Source organism: Lucilia cuprina, chromosome 4 (genome assembly GCF_022045245.1).
Source record: "Lucilia cuprina isolate Lc7/37 chromosome 4, ASM2204524v1, whole genome shotgun sequence".
Classification (NCBI taxonomy): domain Eukaryota; kingdom Metazoa; phylum Arthropoda; class Insecta; order Diptera; family Calliphoridae; genus Lucilia; species Lucilia cuprina.
In genome coordinates this window covers 50,530,027-50,552,852 of record NC_060952.1, presented here as the reverse complement: position 1 = coordinate 50,552,852, position 22,826 = coordinate 50,530,027, and the positions used below count along the sequence as shown (strand labels likewise).

The 22,826-nt window shown below is 29.0% G+C and overlaps 1 protein-coding gene across 4 annotated transcripts in view; it reads left to right on the top strand.

Moving 5' to 3' along the window:
* The first annotated feature begins 1,977 nt into the window (after nt 1–1,977).
* LOC111681978 overlaps nt 1,978–22,826 on the top strand; it is a 256,570-nt gene continuing 235,721 nt past the window's right edge. For 2 of the 4 annotated variants that reach the window (XM_046949038.1, XM_046949036.1), the window contains exon 1: nt 1,978–2,130. The gene's annotated coding sequence lies outside the window, so the exon portion shown is untranslated. Of the gene's footprint in view, nt 2,131–3,249; nt 3,554–22,826 lie in introns of those variants that run through there. The other 2 variants (XM_046949037.1, XM_046949035.1) reach the window with 1 other exon arrangement.

Sequence of the window (22,826 nt, the reverse complement as noted above, 5' to 3'; positions counted from 1 at the left end):
GTGCTATATTCGGCTGTGCCGAATCTTATATACCCTTCACCATAGTGTATTTTAAACATAATTGATCTTACAGTCTTGTTAATAAAAACATTATCGCTCACAACTGACTAACAGAAGCATCAATAGCAGTGTAATTCGGCACAAACATGTTTTATGGTGACATAAATCTCTTCGTAGAATTTTATAAGGATCGGTCCATAATTGACCTTACCCCCCATATAAAGTCCCCTTCAGAAAATGACTTTATCGCCCATAAATGGCTAAGAGAAGCATCAATAGCAGTGAAATTCGGCACAAACATGTTTTATGAGGACATAAATCTTTTCGTTGAATTTTATAAGGATTGGTTCATAATTGACCCTACCCCCCATATAAAGTCCCCTTCAGAAAATGACTTTGTCGCTCATAACTGGCTAAGAGAAGCATCAATAGCGGTGAAATTCGGCACAAACATGTTTTATGGTCTCATAAATCTCTTTGTAGAATTTTATAACGATAATTGACCCTATCCATAATTGATCCTATCCCACCTATAAGGTCCCTTGCAGAAAACGACTTTAATGCTCATATCTACCTTAAGAAGCATATATATAACAATAATATTCGACATATAAAAGTTTTATGGGAACTAAAATCATTTTCTTAAATTTTATGAGGATGAGTCCATTATTATCTAACCCCCTAATAAGGTGCCCTTTAGAAAACGAATTCAACGCTCATTACTACAAAATTCTACATACGCAAGTTTCGTGCGAGCCAAAATCTCCCTATCAAATTTTATAAGGATCGATCCTTATTGAAAGTAAGAATATCGGTTCACGTTTTCTCCTATTCCTATTATAATGCCCCCTTCAGAAAATAACTTTATCGCTAAGAGATGTATCAATAGCGGTGAAATTCAACACAAACATGTTTAATGAGAACTTAAATTTATGCTCATATCTGCTCATAACATATATATAAAGCAATAAAATTCGACATAAAAAAGTTTTATAGGAAATAAAATCATTTTCATAAATTTAATAAAAATGAATTTATAATTGACCTTACCAAGGTCCTCTTCTGAAAATGACTTTAAGACTTATTACTGACCCAATAATGTTTGTATGTTTGGATTCCAAACAAAACAAAAAAATACACAGCTGAATAAAACCAAATACATCTACACACACACATGTAAATCTTTTTCTATATTCAGTGTTGTTGTTGTTGCTTTTATAACAATTTTTTGATGAAATTTTTGTTCATATCTCCGTTATTTACCGACCGATTTTGCTGATTTTAAATAGCGATCTTCTCGAAAGCATGTCTAATAGAATTATTGAAGATTCGGATTTCGCCGATATCTGGGGTCCTCTAAAAACTGATTTCAACAGACAGACAGACAGACGGACATGGCTTAATCGACTCCGCTATCTATAAGGATCCAGAATATATATACTTTATAGGGTCGGAAAATTATATTATAGAAATTACAAACGGAATGACAACTTATATATACCCTTCTCACGAAGGTGAAGGGTATAAAAATAAACAAAAAATTAGCCTATAATCTCTTTCCGATGTACAGGAATACACTGTAAAAATTTGAAGAAAATCGGTTCAGCCGATTAGAAGTCTATAAACTTTAAATATACAAACATATAAACATACAAATACACATACATTTTTATATAGATACGCATTGTTTTAGAGATATTCCCCAAAAAATTGTGCAAGGGACTCGGCATATTATTATTTACTAAATTATGGATTAATAGTGTAAATAAGACTTATTTCAACCAAAATTATTTTTAAGGGCACCTCTAATAGAAATTTGTATTTTTGACATTTAATTTTAGAACATTCAGCAAATGACAGAAAATAGACAGCAAAAAGCGCATACGCAAAGAGAGAATTTTAAAAAGGAACATCTAGCAAATTTTAAAGGATATGTAAGTGAGAACGTTTTTCTAATTACATGATTTGTACCTGTGGGAAGTAAAAGTATTAATTTTTGTTGCTGGGCAAATAAAAAATTAAATGGAAAAGTGTGTAAGCCATATATAATTTTATGTTTTGTGGGGCTCTCTTCTCTTTTTGTCCTTATGTTATTATTACGAGTACTAATCAAAAGTGGGTGAAGGCGATGTGAGTATACATTTTGACAATTCTTTGTACTAAAATGAATTAAAAAAGAAAACAAATACATTCGTTTCGTTTTCGTTGAATCGTTCGTAACGGTGGAGTTGGTGGTTGTGGTGGTGGAAATCGCTGGATATACATACATATAGATAGACTAAGTTCGTAACGTGAAAGTCCAACAACATTGTATAGATAAAAGTATAAAAAATACCACAAAACAAATTTGTTCAAAATTTGATTATATTAAAACAAAAAAAAAATAATAATAAAAAAATATATAAACGATATGTTCTATGTATCAAAAACCAAAAAGTTTATAAAATTAAAGGATTAATAATAAATAAAACTCAATAAAGGTACTAAGTTTTTAAAGTAAAATAAAATTGTTGAATAGAATAATTTGCAATTATGACAAAGAAATCCTTTACATAAATAAAAACACACATGTGTGTGCGTTTTGGTATATACAAATATATAAAACACATACATTTATATGTATATGTGCGTCCGAAGGATACAAATGTTTTATTTTTTTCTTTTGGAAACTATTTGCTAATAATTGTAATTGATTTTAAAAAAATTTAGTGATTATGTTTCTAATAGCAAGAATATTTATACTGGAACTTTTAATATTTTCAACGAGGAATAATACTTGCATTCGTGTCGTTGTCCCACCCAATCATTGGAGGGACTTCACACATACATTCATATATTGATTATAATATAAATTTAAATATATACATAGTTGTATGTATGAATGTACGTACGGGTGATTATGAATGTTTATAATACACAAAATATCATCATTGTACAAAATATAAAACTACATACATATGTACAATGTACATATGGATGAATATGAATGTATACTAATATGTATTGCTATTAAATAGTAAAAATCTGCGTTTAAGATAAAATAATTCAAACATTAATACATATGTATGTAATAATATACATTTGTTATCGAATCCAATCAAGTTATGGACCTAATGTATGTACATACATACATACATACATACATACATACATACATACATACATACATACATACATACATACATATGTGTATTAATGTGAAAACCAAAGTGATTAACAAGTGTGATAAACAAAACGGTTCCAAGTAAAAAGTCTTAATATTTATCTATCGGCAGTGAGTAACGGACGTGTTAAATAAATACACATACACACATAATTATGCATACGTATGTACATTTATATTATGTTTGCATATATACAGTTGCATAAATTAATATAATTACAAAATATTTACCTAAATACTAACATTAAATGCAAACGAATTCCAAACATTGTATAGCGGACTCCTGGGATCTGTTTCAATATTCCAATTGTGTGATATAAAATATGAAAATATACTAAAATTGTATATCTTTCATTTTGTGTGCTCATAAAATCGTTAATTACTATATAGGTAATTGCTATCATTATATGTACTTCTATTTACCTCTCCAAACAGTGAAAAATTAAAACTTTTCGGTTACTATATGTTTTTTCGGAATATAGATTTTTTATACTTTAACAAAATTTATTTATTTTTTATATTAGCAATCAAGCTGTAAGTTGCAGCTACTGAAATATAACAACAGTGATTGTGAACAGAACTTTGCGCCAAGTCTTATGTTTATGTTGTCAAGTAATAAAATCTTAGTTTTTTGTTTTGTAAACAGCTGCCGGTTTATAATCAGTGTTACCACTTTTTTGTTATTTGTGACAAAAATAGTTAAATTTTCATCGATGTGCTGAAATAAACATTCAACAACTATCGAAAAAGTATGAAATATTGTCGTATATATTGTATAGAACTTTTGCATAGAAAATACCAACATCATTGTTATGACCAGGGAAACCAAAATATGCAAAGTTATGGATAAGATATTTACACGTTTCAGATCAATTTATGCATATTTTACTTATAAGAGCATAATATTGTATGATTTGGGGTTTAGAGCATATTTTACTCTTTAAGTGCATATTTTTTTAAATTTTACAATTTTGGAAAAAATCACTCGTAGAACTTGAAAACAGCAAAAATTTATAAGTCTCATGAAAACCAATGTTAAGAATTTTTATTACTTTCGCTTTTATCACTTTATTATACCCTTCACCTTCGTGTTGATTTCAACAGACAGCCATGTCCGTCTGTCTGTCTGTTGAAACCAATTTTCTGAAGACTCCAGATATCTTCGAGATCCAAATCTTCAATAATTCTGTCAGACATGCTCCTATTGAAAATCAGCAAAATCGGTCCATAAATAACTGAGATATGGGTAAAAATCTGAGACTACCTCAGAAAATTTACTCAACAAATTATTAATAAAAGAATAAAAATAACAAAATGGAGATAAAGCAGTAATATGTTGGTAATACAGCTCATATTTGTTTGAGGGTGGTAATACAGTTTAACGCTGGTAGTACAGTACAACGGTTAATATTTCTTTCTGCTACATTTTATATTTGTTTGTGTGCATGTTATGTGTGACATGTGTGCAGAGATACAAGATAAATAAAAACTGTATTTTAAAACATTCGGTACAGCCGAATATAGAAATCTGACTTGTTTTTATTACTTTAGATTTTTTACAGTTGAAAAAAAAGCAGTAATGATAATGATAAATATAAAACAAAATGTCACTTTAGATGCTATGAATACAATTGAAGCAAATGTCTTAAACTTTGTCGTTTGAAATTTGTTTTTGGGGCACCAAATATCTATTTGAATGTAAAACGGAATCCAAATAAACTATGGATAATGAAATATGACATTATCACCCTTATTCTTATAACTTAAACAATGGTTCTGTTACCCTTCTTAACATGAATTTGTATTCTAAAACATTTTTTGTAAAATATTATTTTTTTTAACATAAAAGTACTCTGTTAGAAACAAAGAATAAATAAGAAGTGAAACGCTGTCAAAAAGTACCTAAGTCTACTGTCAGTCGGTACCTAACTCTAAGAATGTATTAATAGAATTCTCAAGCCAACATAGTTGCAAAAAATCGGATTTAAAAATTAAAAAAAAAAAAATATTTCATTTGAATTTATATTTTAGAAGATTTCTTAAAATTTTTTGCAACACAATTTATCTATAAACATTATATATGAACGTATCTTTGCTTTTTAATCTGCAATATTGAAATAATAATTAAGTTAGTTGAAATATTTTTTTCTTGTACCATACGAAAATTTACAACATTGTTCTTTTTTCGTTTTAATTTCAACAACAAAAATTAAATGTCAAAAAAATAAAATAATATTTTTTTTCGTTTGTAAAAAATTAAATCTTTTCGGGCTATTAAATATTAATATTTAAAGTGTGCAAAAAAATAAAAAAATATAACGTTAAGTGATAAAAAATATTTTCAAGTTCTATAAGCCACGAATTTTCGCGACAAAGTTTTGAAGTTTGGAGAGAGAGTAAGTTTCTTACATATGTGTTGGAGTTACACAGAACTCGTCTGTGAGAAGAGCGTAACGTTGTTGTTGTAAAAAAATTACAGCGTTTCACTTCTTAGTGTTCATTGGTTAGAAACATAATGAAATGTCAATTTCAATGATAGGTTTTTTGTAGTGATAGTTTCTTTTGCAAATTTTAATATTAAGGGATAACAAGCGAGAGTACTATATTCGGCTGTGATGAATTTTAAATACCTTCCACCCTTCGTAATGAGGGTACTAACATTTATGCATGTGTGGAAATAATTTTAAATAGGTCCAGAAAAATTATATTGAGTTTCGGTTGTAGACCCTGTACGAATGCTACGATTTATTATGAAACCATCATGCAGATTTAAAAAAATAGGAGAATAATTTGTGTATTTACAAACATATTCCTATCGAGCTTTATTCTGACGTCAATATTTATAATGAACTTAATTCGTTATAGTGATTTTTGAAACGATGTTTATGGCTTTAAATCAGAAGTATGATCAATTTTAGGTAAGTTCAAAAACATTTTAGCAGAATGATCTATCTATACACAAAACATACTCATGTCGAATTCTATAGAAATATTATTATTTAGTAGTAAATTTTGTGGTGTTAATAATCATTTATGTCAAATTTTATCCCGAAAACTTTGATTGTCAATTTTCGTTTAAGTATTTTTCGGAAATGTTCCTTATATTGGAGTTGTGTCAAAATGGAAAAAATTTCGTATAATAATTTATGTGCATACATAATAAATTCAAGTCAAATTTTACCTCAAATGTGTTTAAGTGATTTTCGGGAGTGGACCTTATATGGCAGCTATGACCAATAATGAACCGATCCGTAAAAAATTTTATTTAGTAATTTAAATGTACACAGAACATATGATAGTGGAATTTTATCCTAATAACTTTATAATTCAATGAAATATATGCGTTTAAGCAATAATTCAATGAAATATATGCGTTTAAGTGATTTCCGGAAGAGAAATTTATATGAGAGCTATGACCAATAATGGACCGACCCGGAAAAAATTTCGTAATGTGATTCATGTATGGATAAAACGTTGTTTGTCTCGAATTTTATTAAAATAGCTTAAGTACACAGAACCAAAAATTTACCTAAATACTGCAAAATGGGGTGTAAATATGAAGAAATTTTGTTATTATACAGCCAACTAAAATTTTATTCCAGATTACAGATTTCTGCACAATACTTAAATGTTTACAAGATTGGTCCTTTATGCGATCTGCAAACACGGAGTCAATTTTTAAGCAGAAAGTTTCGAAATTGTCATGAAGACACTCTGCTTTTGGATATAATTGCTGAAAATCCATATCTACCTACAAGAAATAAACAAATGGACAACGACAATAAATGTATACATGTTTTGTTGAGATTTAATGAATAACTTACCAATATATAACCCAATGGCTTTTTATACTGTGACCATTTATTTAACATGTCAGAAGTACATTTCGCATGTGCCACATCGTGTAGTCGATATTATTATTTATATAAGCACAATATTTATATGTTCGTTTATATTTATAAATATATTATAATATTTTGTACAATAAAATTTTCTTAACATTTAATCTTATTTTTAAATAATTATTTGATAACACAAACACTTTAAAGGGAACCACAATTTGAAATAATATAAACTAGTTTTCGTCACACATTTTCAACTGTTCTGTTTAATTTTTTCTTGTATATTGCAAAATTTCTTCAGTTCTATGTGTCTTTATTCAATTTGAATAAAATAAAATAGTTAAATTTAACGAAATTTCTTCAATTCTACAGGCCATTATATATTTATACATATCTTTAGTTATATTGAAGAAATTTCTTCAATTTTAACAAAGTGGTTTAGTTAAAATTAAAAAGTGATTTAGTTAATATTAACGAAATTTCTTCAAAGCTACAGCCCTATTTCATTATTCCTTCTTCTTTGTATTTTATTTTGTTTTTTACGTTTTATTGTGAATGAAGAAATTTCTTCAAAATTTTATTCATATCAACGATATATTCTTCAAATTAACCACCTTCAACCAAAATTAACTATTTTAGATGTAGATTTTAATAATTGCGATTTTACTATTTTACCACTGTTTTAACTAAATTTCTGTTGATTAAACAAAATTTTGGATGTAAATATAAAGAAATTTATTCAAATCAACAGATTAAATTGACTAAATTTTTTAACAAAAATAAATTACTAAATATGAAGAAAATTCGTTTATATGAATAAAATTTCTGTAGATTTGAATAAAAAACATGTAGAATTAAATATTTTTTTCGTTAAGGGTTTACTAAAATTTTTCGTTAATATTACTTACGATATTTTTTTCTGTGTAAGCAATGAAATATGTGCTTTTAAGTGATTTTTGGAAATGGACCTTATATGGGAACTATGACCAATAATTGACCGATCAGGAAAAAATTTAGTAGAATGGTTTAAAAGTGCACAAGAAATATGTAAGTGGAATTTTATCAATATAAATTTAAAATTCAATGAAATATATGCGTTAAAGCTATTTTCGGAATTGAATTTTATATGGGAATTATTCTTTGCACGGTGACTCATATTTAGACAAAATGTTTTTGTGTCTAATTTTGCCAAAATAGCTTAATTAATCCATGAAATATGTTCATTTAAGTGGTTTTCGGAAGTGGAACTTCCGAGTATGACCAATAATGGACCGATTTCGCAAAAATTTTGTTGAATAGTTTTATGTACACGAAACATATTGAAGTCAAATTTTATCCCGATAGCTCTTTAATTTAATGAAATATAAGCTTTTAACGGATTTTCGGAAGTGGGCCTTATATGGGAGCTATGGCCAATTGTGGACCGATCCCGAAAAAATTTTGTAGAATGGTTTACATGTATGCATATGTATGGGGGCTATGAGAAATTGTTAATCAATAATTGTGTTTTTCAACATACTTGATACTTTCAGAAAAAAACAAGTAAGAATTTTATATTCGGCTATGCCGAATCTTATATACCCTTCACCATGGTGTGTTAAAAAACAGTCATTACGAATATTATTACAAAAAATCAAAAAATACCAATTGTAGCCCGTTTTATACGATCTAAATTAATTCGGGCTCTACATGCTTAATTTCATATTTCTAGGTTCAATATTATATAAATTTTAAAAAGTACGAAAAAGTACCAAAAACTTCCCTTTTATGGGTTCCCACTTAATCCAGGCTCTACATAATGTTTTTAGGATCAATATTATAGAAAATTCAAAAAGTACCTTTTGTAGAACGAAAAAGTACCAAAAAGTCCCCTTTTATGTATTCTGGACTAATCCGGGCTCTACATACTTAATATCATGTTTCTATGTTCAATATTGTAGAAAATTCAAAAAGTACCTTTTGTAGAAAGAAAAAGTACCAAAAAGTCTCTTTTTGCAAGTTCTTATATAGTCAAGGCCCAACATGGTAAATTTCATGCTTCTAGGTTCAACATTATAGAAATTTTAAAAAGTACCTTTTGAAGAACGAAAAAGTACAAAAAGTCAAGGGGACTTTTGGTGTGTTCTGGGCTAATCCTAGAGCCAGGATATTTAATTTCATGTTTCTAAGCTCAATATTATAGAAAATTCAAAAAGTACCTTTTATAGAACGAAAAAGTACCAAAAAGTCCCTTTTTATAGGTTCTTACCTAGTCAAGGTCCTACATGCTAAATTTCATGTTTCTAGGTTCAATATTATAGAAAATTCAAAAAGTACCTTTTGTAGAACGAAAAAGTACCAAAAGGTCCCTTTTTATAGGTTCTTACCCAGTCAAGGCACTACATGCTAATTTCATGTTTCTAGGTTCAATATTATAGAAAATTCAAAAAGTACCTTTTGTAGAACGAAAAAATACCAAAAAGTCCCCTTTAATGTGTTCTCGTCTAATCCGGGCTCTACGTACTTAATTTCATGTTTCTAGCCAATAACAACGTAACGTCATATTCATTCTTTGATTTGTGTTTATAAACAAGAAACCACAATAACAAAAAATTTACTGTTTGATACTGTGTTTTGGTTTTGTTTATTATTGTTTTGTATAAGCATGCACGAAAAATGTAAATTTTTCATGAAATTTTCAGAGGTGGTCTCGGATTTTTACTCATATCTTCGTTATTTATGGACCGATTGGACTGATTTTAAATAGCGTTCTATTCGATCGTATTTCCAATAGAATTATTGAAAATTCCGATCTCGCAGATATCTGGGGTCTTCTGAAAACTGATTTCAACATACACACAGACAGACAGACGGACATGGCTAAATCGACACCGCTACCTATAAGAATCCAGTATATATATACTTTGTCGCCGTGTTATAAAGCCATAGGTAATAAAGCCATATGGTTATATTTCTCTTTTTATTGAGAAATAAGGCCATATGACTTTATTTCCATGTAAGGAATGAAATAAAACCATTATGGTGTTATTGCTCATTTAATTTTATTCATAATTCAAATTTATTTACAAAAAAAATGTAGTTCAGTTCGCGCATCGAGTGGGGCTCCAAAGTTTAATACATTTCAGTTTAATCGCTTAATAAAAATTTTCTAAATAGCCCGCCTACGGCCGGGCCCAAGGCCTTTCTTCTCTATGGTATGTCCAACAACGGCTTCGCTTAATAAATATTTCCTAAATAGCCGGCCTACGGCCGGACGCAAGGATTTACAACTCTATAATATGTCCAACACCGGCTTCGCTTAGTAAAGATTTCCTAAATAGCCGGCCTACTGGCGGGCGCAAGGACTTTCTTCTCTTTGGTATGTCCAACACCGGCCTGCTTAGTAAAGATTTCCTAAATAGCCGGCCTACGGCCGGACGCAAGGATTTACAACTCTATAATATGTCCAACACCGGCTTCGCTTAGTAAAGATTTCCTAAATAATCGGCCTACGGCCGGGCGCAAGGTCTTTCTTCTCTATGATATGTCCAACACCGCCTTCGCTTAGTAAAGATTTTCTAAATAGCCCGCCTAAGGTCGAACGCTCTTGTTACACGGAAAGTGTATTTTTAGCAAAGCCGGTGTCCAATATATCTCAGAGGAGAAAACCCTGGCGCCCGGCCGAAGGCCGGCTATCAAACATATATTTTTTTTATTTCGTGATATAAAAGTAATATAATGAAATAACTTCCCAAAAATATTTTTAGGGATTTATTTAATTTTTGAATTTTGAGGAATTATTGGCAACTGATTCTTTTGGCAATTTGTAACCGTAACTATTTCGCTGTTATGGCGTTATTACCACTTTGGTTACTTTTAGTTTATGGTGATATTGCACTTGGGTGCAGGCAATAAAGCCATATGGTTATATTTCTCATTTCATTGAGAAATAAGGTCATATGGCTTTATTACCTATGGCTTTATAACACTGCGCCATATACTTTATAGGGTCGGAAAATTATATTATAGATACAAACGGAATGACAAATTTATATATACCTATCTCACGAAGATGAAGGGTATAATAAGTGTGACAAATTTAACTTAAGAATTGCGAAAAAACGTATTTTTAATAAATTTTTACTCATAACTTTTTAGGATGTGAACCGATTTTGCTGATTTTCAATACCAAACTGCTTAGGATAACAATAAATATTTTTGGTGAATGTGGTTGATCTCCTTGGCTTAGTTTTATCGTGAGCATGTTTTAGGTAGAAAAGTAGATGCTAATGAACTGCATCAACTTCTATAAAAAAGTAGATGAGTGTACATTTAGGGTGCAAAAATGTGTTATACCTTTTAAGTAATAAACGGCTAGCTCGTTTTTCATGATATTTTCACAATGTCTTCCTGTATGTCTAAAACGAATTCTTTTTATTTCGAGATTTAAAGAGACAGGACGCGCATCTCAGAAATTGCAGCTTCAAAAGTTGTCAATTTTTGTATGGACAATTATAACATTCATATACATAATCATTAAAGAACAAAATTTTGGGGGCTTTATCACTGCAAACATCATTAACATCCATGTGAACATTTGGGGTAATAATATTCGCGAAAATTAAGGATATTAAAAAAAATTATAATGTTTTTTCTCGAATTGGTAAAAAAATAACAAAAAAATTGTAATTATTTTCACAAACAATTTTTGTTACCGTATGAAATAAAATTTAAAATATATTATCATATCAAACTTTTTTAAATTTCGAACAAATTATTTTTTTAAATTTGAATTGATTATCAAATTCACAAACCAATTTTAACTGTTATTATTATAGAATACAAAGTATTCATGTTAACGCTTTTGTTTCTGTACATTTACAGAAACGAACGAAAAGTTATAGAATAAGGGTATATGATTTGAGTCGTCAGATTTTTATTTTGATTAATTATTAATTATATAGTATAGTCGGGCATGGCCGACCATATAATACCCTAAACCATGAGTATATTTTTAAAATATTTACTTTTTAATTATACCCTACACCACAATAGTGGGGAGGGTATTATACGTTTGTGCTGATGTTTGTAACATACAAAAATATTGGTCCAATACCCACCTTTAAGTATACCGATCGATTCAGAATCATTTTTTTGAGTCGATTAAGACATGTCCGTCCGTCCGTCCGTCTGTAAGTTTTATATAAGTATAAATGACACTGCAGATTTTCGTAAGGATCGGCCTATATTTGACCCTAGCCCCCATACAAACCCCCCTTCAAAAAATGTCTTAAACGTTTAAAATTGACTTGTAAACATTTGTATCGCAATACATCTCAACAAAACTAACTGTTATTTAAAAATATATCCTTTTCCCAAATTTACCGATGATCGGCCCATATTTGACCTATATAAAGCCTCATATAGAAATTTAATTTTTTATCAATAAATTGCTTAAATATTTTGGATTTATGGTAATATTCAACATAAAAGTTTCTTTATAAAAAATAAAAATGTTAAAAATATACTCATGGTGTAGGGTATTATATGGTCGGCCATGCCCGACTATACTTTCCTACTTGTTTTTTTATAAAGAAACTTTTATGTTGAATATTACCATAATTCCAAAATATTTAAGCAATTTATTGATAAAAAAAAACTAAAATTTCTAAATGAGGCTTTATATAGGTCAAATATGGGGCGATCCTCGGTAAATTTGGGAAAAGGATATATTTCTAAATAACAGGTAGTTTTATTGAGTTTCATTGCGATACAAATGGTTACAAGTCAATTTTAGTCGTTTAAGACATTTTTTGAAGGGGGGTTTGTATAGGGGCTAGGGTCAAATATAGGCCGATCCTTACGAAAATCTGCAGTGTCATTTATACTTATACGAAACTTATTTGTGCCAATTTTTAGAGAGATAGCAGAATATTTGACGTAATTATGTCATAAAAAGTTCAAATCGGGAGGTACGGTTGTATGGGGGCTAGGTGAAATGATGGACCGATTTTCAATAGGCTTCGTCCCTGTGCCAAAAAACATGCTTGGTCCAAATTTCATCAAATTTTCTTGAAAATTGCGGCCTGTACCTTGCGCACAAGGTTTACATGGACATCCAGCCAGCCGGACAGACGGACGGACATGTCTTAATCGACTCAAAAAATGATTTTGAATCGATCGGTATACTTTAAGGTGGGTATTGGACCAATATATTTGTATGTAACAAACATCAGCACAAACGTATAATACCCTCCCCACTATAGTGGTGTAGGGTATAATAACAAAATAATTGTAATAATTTTGACAAACAATTATTGTTACCATATGAAATAAAATTGAAAATATATTACCACCTAAAACTTTTTTTCAAATTTCGAACAAATTATTTTAATTTTTTTTTAACTTTAAAAGATTGTGTATCTGGTAAATTTGAATTGATTATCAAATTCACAAACCAATTTTAAAACTGTTTTTATAGAATACAAAATATCCATGTTAATGATTCTGAATCGATCGGTATACTTTAAGATGGGTATTGGACCAATATTTTTGTATGTTACAAACATCAGCACAAACGTATAATACTCTCCCCACTATAGTGGTGTAGGGTATAATAACAAAATAATTGTAATAATTTTGACAAACAATTTTTGTTACCATATGAAATAAAATTGAAAATATATTACCACATAAAACTTTTTTCAAATTTCGAACGAATTATTTTTAAAATTGTTCTAAACTTTAAAAGATTGTGTATCTGGTAAATTTGAATTGATTATCAAATTCACAAACCAATTTTAAAACTGTTATTATTATAGAATACAAAATATCCATGTTAACGTTTTTGTTTCTGTACATTTACAGAAACGAACGAAAAATTATAGAATAAGGATATTAATTTCTATATTAAGAATAGAATTTCACATAAAAACAAATTTTCATAGAGTAGAATTGAAAGGAGTGAAAATTATAATTTTGTTTATAAGGGGAAGAAAATTTTCCAGTTTACTTTTATTCGATCAACCGAATCATTATACCCTACACCACTATAGTGGGTAGGGTATTATACGTTTGTGCTGATGTTTGTAACATACAAAAATATTGGTCTAATACCCACCTTAAAGTATACCGATCGATTCAGAATCATTTTTTGAGTCGATTAAGACATGTCCGTCCGTCTGTCCGGCTGGCTGGCTGTCCATGTAAACCTTGTGCGCAAGGTACAGGCCGCAATTTTCAAGATAATTTGATGAAATTTGGACCAAGCATGTTTTTTGGCACAGGGACGAAGCCTACTGAAAATGGTTGAAATCGGTCCATTATTTCACATAGCCCCCATACAACCGTACCTCCCGATTTGAACTTTTTATGCCATAATTACGTCAAATATTCTGCTATCTCTTTAAAAATTGGCACAAATAAGTTTTATACAAGTATAAATGACACTGCAGATTTTCGTAAGGATCGGCCTATATTTGACCCTAGCCCCCATACAAACCCCCCTTCAAAAAATGACTTAAACGTCTAAAATTGACTTGTAACCATTTGTATCGCAATGAAACTCAACAAAACTAACTGTTATTTCGAAATATATCCTTTTCCCAAATTAACCGAGGACCGGTCCATATTTGACCTATATAAAGCCTCATTTAAAAATTTTAGTTTTTTAATCAATAAATTGCTTAAATATTTTGGAATTATTGGTAATATTCAACATAAAACTTTCTTTATAAAAAATAAAAATTTTATAAAAAGTAAAAATTTTAAAAATATAATCATGGTGTAGGGTATTATATGGTCGGCCATGCCCGACTATACTTTCTTGCTTGTTTTAAATTATCCGATTATGAATCAGCTAACCTAAATCATCAAATAATTATTTAAATAAGACAAAAACCCAAATAATTGAATACCCTCATAACGGCATAAGTATTTTTTCTGATTTGTTACAAATTACAAAACAACATAAATTTACTTATGTATTTTTCACAATTTTTTGAACAATCCCTGTAGGATTTTGAGAGTCAACTAAAAATCAAGTTAACTTTTTGCTAACATATGACAAGTTTCAAAGTAACTCAAAAATGATCGAGGAAAAAAAACAAACATTTCAATAAAATTTTATTATTTTTATTATTTTATTATTTTAAATAAAAATAACAAATTTGTTTAATATAGCATCTCCTTTTAGCAGTGCTGGTGAAATATTTGAAAATGAGTATTGTTATGTTGATTGTTATTTGCCTTTTTAGGGCACATAACAATCAACTCTGAAAATGCAATAATATACGATTTATAACTTTCTTAACCCAAATTTCACCAGATTTTTACTAATTTAAAAAAATGGTAAAAAATAAATAAATGTCGATTATATTATTGACAATTTATTTCATAATTACAATCACTGAACACCAAGAAGTCAAACGCTGTCAAAAAGTACCTAAGTCTACAGTCAGTCTGTACCTAACTCCATGAATGTATTAGTAGAATTCTCAAGCCAACATAGTTGCAAAAGGTCGGATTTAAAAACAAGTAAGATTTCTATATTCGGCTGTGCCGAAACTTATAAACCCTTCACCAAGTATGTTTTAAAAACAGGTTTTATTTATTTTGTATCTCTGCACACATGTCACACATAACATACACACAAACAAATAAAAACTGTAGCAGAAAGAAATATTAACCGTTGTACTGTACTACTACCGTCAAACTGTATTACCACCCTCAAAGAAATATGCTCATATTTGATTGAGGGTGGTAATACAGTTTACCAACATATTACTGCTTTATCTCCTTGTTGTTGTTTTTATGCTTTTATTTATAATTTGTTGAGGAAATTTTCAGAGGTAGTCTCAGATTTTTACCCATATCTCGGTTATTTATGGACCGATTTTGCTAATTTTCAATAGGAAACTTCTCGAAAGCATGTCTGACAGAATTATTGAAGATTTGGATCTCGAAGATATCTGGAGTTTTCAGAAAATTGATTTCAACAGACGGAAATTACAAACGGAATGACAGACTTATATATACCCTTCTCACGAAGGTGAAGGGTATAATAATGAAATAAAATTATTATATTTAATTATTATTATTTATATTTTAAAATATTTCCTTAAATATTTTGCAACATAATTTATCTAGAAACATTTTAGAAGAATTTATTTTTGCTTTTTAATCTGTAATATTGAAAAATAATATTTTTTTTTTTTTTTTGAAATATTCATATGTGTTGGAGTTACACGGAACCTGTCTATCAGCCTAATTACAATTGGAACCGCTGTCGACAAATCACACAAAAAGAGCGAGCGACGAATTAAAATTAAGCGACTGTCGATAGACCACACATATGAAAACTCATTGTGGGCAGCCGTTGTGGATCCAATAGTAATTAAGCTGTATGAGAAGAGCGTAGCGTTATTGTTGTAAAAAAACGTAACAGATTCATTTCTTGGTGTACATTGATTACAATTTTATAGGTTTAAATATATCCCTCATATTTCTCCATAATATAAATGACTTTAACAAAAATAATTTCATTAAGGCATGTACAATTAACGAAAGTAACAATTTTTTAAACAAAATTATTTTGTAATATACAAGAATTATTTTTGAGTTTACAAAATAAAATTATTTTGTTAAAAATTTTTCTCTTATTTTCCTAATATTTAGCGAGTTAAATTAAACGTAATTTTAAATTGACAGGGAGTTAGTTGCCTTATTTCACAAAATTTAGAAGGCGAATATTTGATAATAAAAATTTTGATTTATTTTAAACTAAAAGTACGACTATAAAATCGACCCAATCTTTGATATATAATGGTCACATACCTGATTAAAGGTTTTTAGTATTTAAAATACAAATAACAATTAAATCTTTGAAGTATCTGTTTAACAAAAAATTTTTTGTTTTCAATTCGCAATTGTTTTCTAAATTTAAAATTTTTTTTATATAAACTAAAATTTGTATGTATTAAAAAAATCTAAAATAATATAAAACAAGTATGAATGTATAGTTGGGCGTAGCCGACCATATGATACCCTACACCAGTCAGTATGTATATTAATAAAAATGCCCTAAGGGGAGTAGGGCAAAATGTGGCCCTATCCTTAAAAATGTTGGTGGGGGGAGTTAAGTCTTCTTCAATAATATTTATGTAGATTTTAATTGTTTTATTAGTGTTTGTAAGTGAATTTTGACCTTTAAGTCATTTTCTGAAGGGGAGTTTGTATGGGGGATAGGGTCAAATGAAGCCCGATCATTACAAAAATCGGTATTGTCATTTAAAGTTCAATAAAACTAAGTTTTGTCGACTTTTGTTAACATAATAGATCATTTAAATTAATTTTAAGCCAAAACGCCCTATTTGGGGGGTACGGTTGTATAGGGGCTAGTCGAAATAATGGACCGATTTTAACCATTTTCAATAGGCTTCGTCCTTGGCCAAGAGAAGCGTGTGTGTGAAATTTCGTCCAATTATCTTGAAAATTGCAACGTGTACCTTGCGCACAAGGTTTACATGGACAGTCAGCCAGCCAGACGGACGGACATAGCTTAATCGACTCAGATAATGATTCTAAGCCGATTGGTATACTTTAAGGTGGGTATAGAACGAATATTTTTGTATGTTACAAACATCAGCACAAACCCAATATACCCTCCTTACTATAGTGGTGTAGGGTATAATTACTTTCCATTATACTAAAATATTTTTTATAATTTTGTATATAGTCTTATGAAATCCAAAAAAACATTTAGCAGAATAGGTTATTACTGGTAAAGAACAACGCAATTTGGATTTGTAATGGCTCAATTGTCTAGGTCGTTCATTTAACAAACAGGGGGTTCGTGGTTCGAGCCCTGTTGGATACTTTTTATTTGTTTCAAAATGACATTCATTTATATATTTTTGTAAAAAGCCGTTCTCAAAATTACAAAAAGCAACATGTTAATGGAGTATCGAGTAAGCGGCTGGAGTGAGAAACATAGAAAATAACTGAATGTCTGGGTTCAAATTCCGGCAGAGGAATTTTTTATTTTTTGTTTTTCTACATACTAAGTCTGCCCAAAATAACACATAACATATTTGTAGGTTTATTTGTAACTATTTAATTCGCAAAGTTTTTGTAATCAAATTAGTAACCATTTATTAATTTGTTCAAATAATATTTGAACCTCGTCGAACAAAAATAATTAGTTATTCACCCCAAAAGTAATTGGTTTCCACGTGATTCCAATATTACTTTCTAGATTACTAGGAAATGAAAATTTTTGCTGGGTATATGTAAGAATCTTTCTCTCTCTCCAAACTTCAAAACTTTGTCGCGAAAATTCGTGGTTTATAAATATATTATTATATATTTTATTAATTTTTGCACACTTTAAGTTTTTTAATTACCTGAAAAGATTTAATTTTTTTCAAACGAAAAAAAAATATATTTTATTTTTTTTTAAATTCACTATACCCTACACCACTTTAGTGGGGAGAGTATATTGGGTTTGTGCTGATGTTTGTAACATAGAAAAATATTCGTCCTATACCCACCTTTAAGTATACCAATCGGCTTAGAATCATTTTCTGAGTCGATTAAGCTATGTCCGTCCGTCCGTCTGGCTGGCTGTCCATGTAAACTTTGTGCGCAAGGTACAGGTCGCAATTTTGAAGATAATTAGATGAAATTTGGCACACGCTTTTTTTGGCCCAAGGACGAAGCCTATTGAAAATGGTTAAAATCAGTCCATTATTTCGACTAGCCCCTATACAACCGTACCCCCCAAATAGGGCCTTTTGGCTTATAATTAATTTAAATGATCTATTATGTTAACAAAAGTCGACAAAACTTAGTTTTATAGAACTTTAAATGACGCTACCGATTTTTGTAATGATCGGGCTTCATTTGATCCTATCCCCCATACAAACTCCCCTTCAGAAAATGACTTAAAGGTCAAAATTCACTTACAAACACTAATAACACTATTAAATTCTACATAAATAATATTGAAGAAGACTTAACCCCCCCTACCAACATTTTTAAGGATAGGGCCATATTTTGTCCTACTCCCCTTTGAGCCCTCTTGTAAAAAAAATTCTTTTTTTTTGCCAAAATAAATGTAAAAATACTCCGAAATAAAGTTAAAAAACAAACCAAATGTTTTATTTTTTTAAATAATCCCCATTTTTAATATACATACTGACAGGTGTAGGGCATCATATGGTCGGCTACGCCCAACTATACATTCATACTTGTTTTTTGTTGTTGAAATTAAAACTGAAAAAAAACAATGTTGTAAATTTTCGTATGGTACAAGAAAAAAATATTTCAACTAAATTATTTATTATTTCAATATTGCAGATTAAAAAGCAAAGATACATTCATGGTATATAATGTTTACAGATAAATGATGTTGCTAAATATTTAAAGAAATCTTTTAAAATATAAATTTAAATGTAATAATTTTTTTCAATATTTTTTAAATCCGATTTTTTGTAACTATGTTGGCTTGAGCATTCTACTAATACATTCTTAGAGTTAGGTATCGAATGACAGTAGACTTAGGTACTTTTTGACAGCGTTTCACTTCTTAGTGTTCAGTGCTTACGCGCTTGAGAATTTGTTTTTTTCTGAAACCCAAAAGGGCGTAAGTTACATTAAAAAATAGTAAGTTTTAACATTTTCAACTAAAATCAAATCGGTTTTTGTTGGTCAAATAGGCCAAAACATGGAAGGCATAAGGTTTCTTTGTTTTCATAAAGATTTTAGGGAATTGGAATTTTTCTTTGAAAAAATTCTAAAACTGATAAAATATTCGCTAAATTACAAGAATTCGCTAAAAGAGCCATTTTTGTTTAATTTGATGCCAACTTGTAACATTTCACAGTTTCGAAGTTATAAATTCTAAAGATTTTTAAAATTTTCATGAATTTTAAGGTAATTTTTGGAACATAACCTTTTAGAATTTGTTTGATAGGGACGTTGATTTTAAATGTAGGAGTGTAAAATTAAGCAGGAACATGTATTTTGATACTGTACATCATAATCAATCAAAAAGTCGATTTTTTTTGATTTAATGCTTTTTGGATTTCATATGACGATATAGAATTTCGTGGTGTGAAACAACGAAGATTATTTTCAGTGTAGGTTCTCAACATGAGCAAAATCGTTGTAACCTTGTGTAATTTTTAAATCTTTATGATAATTTCAAACCAATTAATAAATTATAGATTTATTATAGGCCTTATTCATAAAAAAATTTTAATTTAATATACAGTTTATAATTCAAATTTTATTTTAGCCTTTGCTCAAATGTTGTTTATGAAAACGGGGTTTAAATTTTTGGTATAATTTGTTTTCAAAGAAAACAAGTTATATTCGGCTATGCCGAATCTTAAATACCCTCCACCAGCAAGCTACTTTTTATTAAAATTAATTTAAATATCTAATTTTCAGATAACTTGGCAAATTTTTTGTTTCCGTATTGAGGGTACTAACATTATTACATATGTCAAACTAAATTTTAATTCCGTAGAATGATTTATATATACAAAATACACATTTTTGTATTTTATCCCGATAACTTTGATTGTCAATTTGTATTGGTCTTTATATAGGAATTATCGACCGAAAAGGAAAAAATTTCGTATAATGATTTATATATTTACTATAATATATTTACTAATTAATGAAATATGTGTGTTTATATGATTTTCGGAAGTGCTTTATATGTATACGAGCTATGACCTTACACAAAACATATTTTTGTCAAATTTTATCAAGATATCTTTATTTGATATTTAATATGTGCGCTTAAGTGATTTTTTTGAAGTGGACCTTATATAGCAGCTATTACCATATATGGACCAATTCGGAAAATTTTGGAAGAGTGATTCATATAAAGATAAAACATAGTTGGGACTTATATGGGAGCTATAACTAATAATGGACCAATCCGGGAAAAAGGAGGTAGAATGATTTATATGCACACAAAATATATTCAAGTCGAATTTATCCTTATATTTTAAGAATTTAATGAAATACATGCGTTTAATGCCTATCTGGAAAAAAAAAATTCGTAGAGTGACTCATATAAAGAAAAAAAATATTTGTGTCGAATTTTATTAAGATAGCTTTATTTGACAATGTGCTTTTAAGTGATTTTCGGAAGTGGGCCTTATATGGGAGCTATGACGAATAATGGACCGATCCGTAAAAAAAATTGTAGAATGATTTGTATGTATACAACACATACCTGTGTCGAATTGTATCCCGATAACATTATTATTCAATGAAATGTCAATGTCGAATTTTATCATGATAGCTTTATTTGACAATGTGCTTTTAAGCGATTTTCGGAAGTGGGCCTTATATGGGAGCTACATACCACTTTCGGAAGTGGGTCTTATATGCAGTGTTGCCAAAACCTAATTGGGAAAAAGTGCCAGATTTTTTTCAAAAAAATGCTAGAAAGTGCTAAAAATAAAGAAAAAATACTAGAAAAAAGTGCTAAGAAAATATTGTTTTTTTTTCATTTCTAATGGAACGAGTTTAACACTAATTTTATATACATATTTATTTATTTAGCCATTACAATACAATTACAAATTATACTCAACCCAATTTACCGAGCAGGGTAAATTAAGATCAAAGTATTTTGTAGGAATTGAACCGACAACTCCCAGACTGACTAGCACACTAACAAACATATAGCATATAGCTAACCGAGGCACCCAAATTTATTTACTTTAACAATCCCAAAAAGTGGATTTTCGAAATCGATCTTTCAGAATTTTTCTCTTTATTTTTTTACTATTTTCAACTGCATAAATATAGGTTTTAGCATAGTACGCGAACCTACCAAATCCACTTATTTTGGGATGATTTAAATACGGCATTTAAAAAACCAGTGAAAAATATATCAAATTTGTTGAAAATATTTTTTCCCAAAATTGATTTCAATTTCAACAATTTAAATTAAAAAATCATTTAAGAAGTAATTCCACAATTGATCATTTGAAATTTTTGGATGTGAATATTTTTGAAATTGAGTTTGAAATTATAATAATATTTCGAATCAAAAAGACACAAAATTCAATTTTTTGTACTATGTCTAACTTAAAGTTTTTACTAATTTAAAAAAAAAAATATTTGAAATTAGTTTTAAAAAATATAAAACCAATTTGTGATAACTTGTAACACTTTTTTGTTAACATACATATTCTTATAATTCCAAAAAATGGAAAACTCTTAAAAACGTATGTACTATGCATTGTTAATTTTTTTGATATATTCTGGTCCTGTGGCGCGAATTTCTCTATAGTATCTATATTGAAACAATTATTGTTAGTAGTAGATTTTTTGGGATAATTTAAATAGCTCTAAAAAATGTTTAAAATTTTTGAATTACTATAAAAATCATATACAAATTATTTCTTTTGAATATTATACGAATAGATAATTCTACAAATACTTATTTTTATATTACACATATTTTGTAAACATATTTTTACAGAAAAAACTATTAAAATGACGAAAACAAAATATGTAAAATATATTATAAATAGTTCTAAAAAAGTGCCAAAAAATATTTGAAAAATGCTAGAAAGGGTGCTAGGTGCTAGATTATATTTTTGGGTGCTAAATGAGTTAAAAATATGCTAAATCTAGCACTAAAAGTGCTAAATTGGCAACACTGCTTATATGGGAACTATGATCAATTATGGGCCTATCTGGAAAAAATTTCGTAGTGATTCATATTCAGACTAAACATATTTGTGTCCAATTTTTCAAGATAGCTTTATTTGACAATGAAATATGAGCTTTTAAATAATTTTCGGCAGTGG